We start from the raw sequence: 6,647 nt of genomic DNA, 5'->3' as shown, positions 1-6,647 counted from the left end.
AAGACCATCGATAACTAAAGTGGGAATTGAATCACCTACATTTTTAAAATGAATTCATTGTGATATATGTGGATCTATTAGTCCACCAAGTGGATCATCTAAGTATTTAACGGTATTAATAGATGCATCAAGCAGATGGGCATATATGTGCTTATTATCAAGTCAAAACTTTGGACTTTCAACGTTACTTGCTCTCAAATAATTAAGTTAAGTGCATCATTTCCTGATTACATAATTAAGTTGATCCATCTTGATAATGCAAGTCAATTTACATCTCAAGCTTTGATAATTATCGTATGTCAATTAGGATAAGTGTTACGTTGAACATCCCGTAGTGCATGTTCATACACAAAATGATTTAGCATAGTCATTTATAAAATGTTTGCAATTAGTTACTAGACCTCTGTTCATGAAAGCTAAGCTTCCCACGTATGTATGGGGACTTGCTATCTTACATGTTGACATACTCATTTACAACATCATTACCTACCACAATCTTTGAAAATTGTTGCATAACATTGGAATGCGACGACTCAAAGATCTAAAGTGATGTTTATATGAGGGGAAGTAAATTATATTTTTGCAAGTGTATAAATTATATGAAATATGTACTACTTTTCTTTCACTATAATTTTTTCAATTGAGCTTTTTACGAGGCAGATTTCATACACGTAATGAATATTTAAATGGGAGTATTGTAATAAATATTATTAAAAATGTATGCCCGATTATGGTTAGAGTTAATTGCCACGTGTCACTTCCTCCGCATTCTAACTACATTGTCACTGGTCACTCTATCCACATTTCAACTACATTCCATACCAACTCTAAGTGGTTTGTAATCTACGTGATGCTTGCTAAAGGCTCGTTTGGTAACATTTCTGTTTCCTGTTTCCTGTTTCTTGTTTCTTGTTCCATGTTTCTTGTTTCCTGTTTTTTCTTTTTTCAGAACAAGAAATAGGAACGTGTTTGATAACTATTTATGTTTCTCGTTTCTTAGAAAAAAGAAACAGAAACAGAAAATGTATTTGGTAACTGTTTCTTGTTTCCTATTTTTATTATTTATTGTAGATGCTGCCGACTCACATCTAATTCAATTATATCATTCTGCACAAATAAAAAGAATAACATAAACATAAAATTGTATCTATCCTTTAAATGTTACCCAATTTTGATTCGCAATATCATCTATCACTCGGGCCATTTCTCGTAGATGTTGTCGACTCACATCTAATTCAATTATATCATTCTGCAAATTGGCCGACAAATTATGTGTATCTTCAACGATCATTGCTAAAGTCATTGAAAAGATCATCTTAACGATCATTCAATCTAATATAATTGTGAATTGTGCAACATGCTATCGGTATATATTTTTGTGTCTTGATCGGGTAAGGAGGCATTTGCTTAAGAATAGGAAATTGAGCCTTCGGTACACCAAAACAACATGCAATGACATTTCACAATGAAGAATGTCGATAATTAAACACTTCTTCTCTACCTCGAGGGTGATGTCTCCTTTCTCTAAAATCTCGTAAATGATATCTTTGACCTCGAAATGGTGCTAAAAATCCTGGCATATTTGAATATCCTAAATCGACAAGATAGTATTGATCTGCATATAATAAAGCAAATAAAAAATTATCATAAAGTCAAATATGGAATTAAAGTTCTGAAAAACACAATTATTTACCTCTCTTAGGCATAGGAAATTTATTCTCGGGATTCTTGATACATTCTAGAAGTATGCGAGAATCATTGACTGATCCTTTCCAACCAGACATGACATACTTGAATAACATATCAAATGAACAAACACACATTATATTCCATGTCGTGTTAGTTTTTCTTTCACGAAACGGTATTTGTTCATTTTGGAGAATACTTGCAGCAACATAAGTGTCATCAATAGCACCAATACAATTTTAAAGGATAATAAAAAACACAAATATATTTCAAAACATTATATTTCTAAAAATAAATCAAAACATTAACTCATTACCTTAAAGAAAGAGTAATATTTTGAATTTGATACGATCTCCATTGGTACAATGTCCATATTGGGTGGGCGAATAATTTCTCTACCAAGCTTGCAAACTTTCTTCAAAACAAGGTTAAAATCCAGAGAAATAGTATGACCCGAATGTTGAAATCTTTCTGCTGCTATACGGTTGCTTTCATTATGTGATATGATTAATAAGAATATAGCAACTTTTTCTTGAACGGTAAGATATCTAGATGATTCAGATTTGTTTTTGATTTTAAATCTTCACAAAACCTTATGAATGCAATTCTTTTCATCCTAAAACAATCAAAACATCTATTATCGTTTCCATTTAACAACTCAATCACATAATCATGTCCTCTCAGTGCAGAGGTTCTACATGGTTGTTTTGAAGATTATATCATGTGCAAGCTCATGTAGAATAAAGTAAAAAGGATGAAGATACCATCGCTATCGTTGTCAGAATCAAAATCGCATCAGAATGATTATCTTAAATCAAGTCCATATCAATTCACTAGTATATCCCTAAATCAAACACAAAAAAGGTACAAATCCATCTCAGTACATAAAATGTAGTCATGTCAATGTCAATGATTAACAGCCTGTCTTGTGTGCGGCCTTTTTCGCCTCTTTCTCTCCTTAAAAGGATTGGCCAGATGACCCACTCTGGTAGCGTGGCCTTTCCTTGAGCCCTTCGGAAAGGTATAAGAATGTAGAGATCGAGCATCTCATATATTTCCTGATCTTCGTTTAGTTTTTGCTCAAAATATGGTACACGATTGTTTAGATTTGGCTCAAATTTTGGTACACAATCGTTTAGATTTGGCTTAAAATATGGTACATGATCGTTTAGATCATTTATATTTAGTTTAAAATATGGTACATGATCGTTTAAATTTGGCTCAAAATTTGGTACACGATCATTTAGATTTGGCTAAACAATTTTGTTTTTCAAAAATTGGTACACAATCGTTTAGATTTGGCTCAAAATTTGGTACACGATCGTTTAGATTTATTTTTTTAATTCTTTTGTTACACGATCGTTTATATTTGTCTACATGATAATTTAATTTTTTTACACGATCGTTTACTTTTTTTACACAATCGTTTACATTTGGCTACTCCAATCTAAATAATACACGATGAACCAAATAACAGTTTGAAGAAAAAAGAAAAGAAACAGACGAAGATGGAAGAAAATAAAATTTATGTAACTTTTCCAAACCATAATATCAAACATACAAAATCCATGTTCAAGTCTAATATCAAAAAGTAGATGACATAATCCCAAAACAATCCCTAAGTGGCATCTAAAGACTATTTATGAAATCTCTCTTCCTTGATTTGGGCATGCGCAAAAATAGCTTTCTCCAAGCAATATCTCTATGCAAGAGTTTCAGTATTTTGGAATAAGCCTCTCCATCAACATCCTCCATTATATTTAAAATGTCTAAGCATTCCATCAACTCTTCATGGAGATCATATTTTTTGCTTGATGTTTGGCTCTCATCTACTTCACTAGATGTACAACTAAAAGATCTTTTCTCAAGGATATCATTCTTTCGCTTTGCATTCTTCGTATATACATCTAAGAATGATGAGAAGAAACTACCAAATTCGTCTATATTTCTTCGAACTCGTTTTTTTCTTTTTCCTTTATCATTCTCTTCAACACCAATGTTTGTGTTACTTGAAACATCATTTTCATTTTCATCTTCAGAATCTGAAATAAGTCTTGTTGACGGGCAAGCATTTACACCTGTTGCAGTAGTATCTCAAAAAATCCTTATGAGCTTTTCATAATATTGTTGGAATTTATGTCTAAAACTCGTACTTTGTTATTTGATTCAATAAGTTTGTTATTGAATGCTATAATCTTAAAACTAATAAATTAAGGTCTCGAGGATATTTTTCTAAGTTTGTCAATACACTTGAACTTTATGTAGAGACATAAACATGGATTAAGTTCGAGTTAATAGTCCAAATAGTCTATAGTGTATGAATAGGTTGGGCGCCTTATTCTGGAAAAACACTATGAATGCGGCCCACTCTGTAATTAGTACAAACGATGTAATCCTGCATCATTCATATGAAGACATGAGAGTGGAGGCATCCTATGTAAATAGTTTTCATAAGACTGAAACCACAAAATAGTCACTTTTAGTTATAACGCCGTAAACTATATAAACTGACTATTTCAATTATAATGACCTAGGTAACTTGATCTTAATCCTGAGCTAACTATGAACTTCTGTTCATTTGGTAATATCTTTAGATCTGTATAGGTGAGGGCAACTCATCATCACTGACCCAATAAGCCTCCCATTTCAGGGATAAGATCAAGTGGATAGCTAGGGACATAGGGTGCAAGACGAAATTCACTCCTACCCACTTATGGGATAGTAGATAGGTTGTTCCCTTAAGGACCGAATCCAAGTCTTGAACAAGGGGCCCCACCTTCTCATTGGCCAGAGAAGGATTTAGGTTTATAGGTTGGACCTTAAACCAATTGTTCAATAGTGGATCAATGGGTCTTAAGGTGCAAGATGTAATCTTGGGGGTAAAACGGTATTTTGACCCAGCCAAGATTACGAGCAACCTGTGAAGGATCAACTTACCCATCATGGTTATATCAGGTGGATATAAATATATCTATAGTGAGGGGAGTGCAACTACGAGTCTTTAGTGGAATGACTCATTAGTTAACGAATGTTGATTAAGTTTGGTCTAAAAGAGTTTAGCCAGTTAATCTCGAATAGTTAGAGTCCATAATCTATAGGTCTATTAGGTTCCCCTACTAGCTCATATGGATTCAACTTAGAACAATATGTTGGAATAACTCGAATTGTTCGAATTAGGTAAACAGAGAGAAACCGACAAGTATATATGATATAAGTTGATAAATATAAACTTTAAGATTTATGTTTAAATATGATTTAAATAATAAAAATATGAATATGGATTCATATTTAGAAGCTTAGAAAGTTTTGAAACGGTCAAAGTTGTAAAAGTCAATATGTTGACTTTTGACTTTGAAAAGCAAAACTTTGACCGAATTTATATTCAAATATAATTTGAATTTTAGAAAAATGAATGCGGATTCATACTCGGGAGGTTGAAATTAGTCAAGACGGATAAAATAGCAAAAAGTTAAAAAAAGTTGACTTTTACTAAGAAAAGTCAAAGTTTGACTTTGACTTAATTGGTCAAATGACCAAATTGTCCTTTGACTAATATTTCTATTACTAAATGTTAGTGGGAAATGTGGCAGCTTGTAATGACAATTATAAGCCACTAATTCCATTAATAGTTAATGGATTAATTAGGAAGATTTCATGAAGTAAATTGCATGCATTTTGCATGTATGTAATTTTCTTTATAAACTTCCATTTACAGAATGAGAAGAAGATGACGAAAAGTTTCATGAAAAATCTATAAACGATACACCTTCCTCCATCCATCTCTCTAAGTTTTCCTTCATAAAAAACGAGTCTCACAACTCGGTTCTTAGTCCTGAGATTAATAGGTCAACATAGTAGTTGTCATTTGTTCGTGATTTTCAGGCAAGAAAAAGTTTTGAAACGAAGAAGAAGTTAAGAACTACAAAGGTAAGCTCATCGTTTACCTTCTCTATTCTTCATTTATGTCTGTGTTTAGTTGCAGAATGTTAATTTCTAAATCGTTTAGATACATATAGAGTAAAGCATGATCATATTCTTCCGCTGCTGCATGCTCTCTTTGATGTTTTTGTTCCATCAAATATGGGCAACCACTTTTTCTGAACTTTTTAGCTCTCTTATACACCTATAGATGATTAGAAATGGAAAAAAAAAATGCAACTATTATATCTTAAAAAGTTCGTTCCATTGCTTCTCTTCAAGATTGATGGTACCTAATAATGGATCCCAAGATTGATGGTACCTAATAATGGATCTCAACTATTATACCTTAAAAAGCTCGTTCCTTTGAAGTCTTTGGAGAATAAACAGAGAATAAAGATAGAAGAACAATCGTCGGAGAAGAAAGCCCGAGAACGAAGAGGAGAAACGGAAAGAGAGAATAGGAACAAAACGAGATAGGAATGAAACGAGAAGAAACTCTTTTTTATCGTTCCCACAAATTTCTTATTAAACCAGAAACGTTTCCTAATTATTTTGGGAACAAGAAACAAGAACGTTACCAAACACATCTGTTTCTTAAAAAATTAGAAACAGAAACGGGAAACGGGAAACAAGAATGTTACCAAACGGCCCTTAATTACAACGAATAATGGTATTCAATGGGTTTTGTAGTTTTTAAATATATTGGAGGATTTTTCTAATTTCATAAATATTCAATTTATTTATTTTATGACTTTCTTAATTATTTTATTTACTTATAGATTATGTTTTCTCTTTATCTGTGTTTATGTTGTGACTCATTTTATAACACTTTTGGATTTTAATATTAGATTTCATGTAAATCTTCATTTATTTAAAAAAAAGCTAACAACTTCAAAGTCCAACTTGTTTCGAAGATGGAGAACGTAAATAAAATTTTTTAACGTATGATAACATAGTTGGAATTGATATAAAGTTAAGAGTTATTGTTAGTCGGCACTCCACAGTGGTGAGATATAAAAATTCGGTCAAAAAACCAAATA

This window comes from Cucumis melo, chromosome 3, assembly GCF_025177605.1.
Source record: "Cucumis melo cultivar AY chromosome 3, USDA_Cmelo_AY_1.0, whole genome shotgun sequence".
Classification (NCBI taxonomy): domain Eukaryota; kingdom Viridiplantae; phylum Streptophyta; class Magnoliopsida; order Cucurbitales; family Cucurbitaceae; genus Cucumis; species Cucumis melo.
This window is presented reverse-complemented; position numbering follows the sequence as displayed.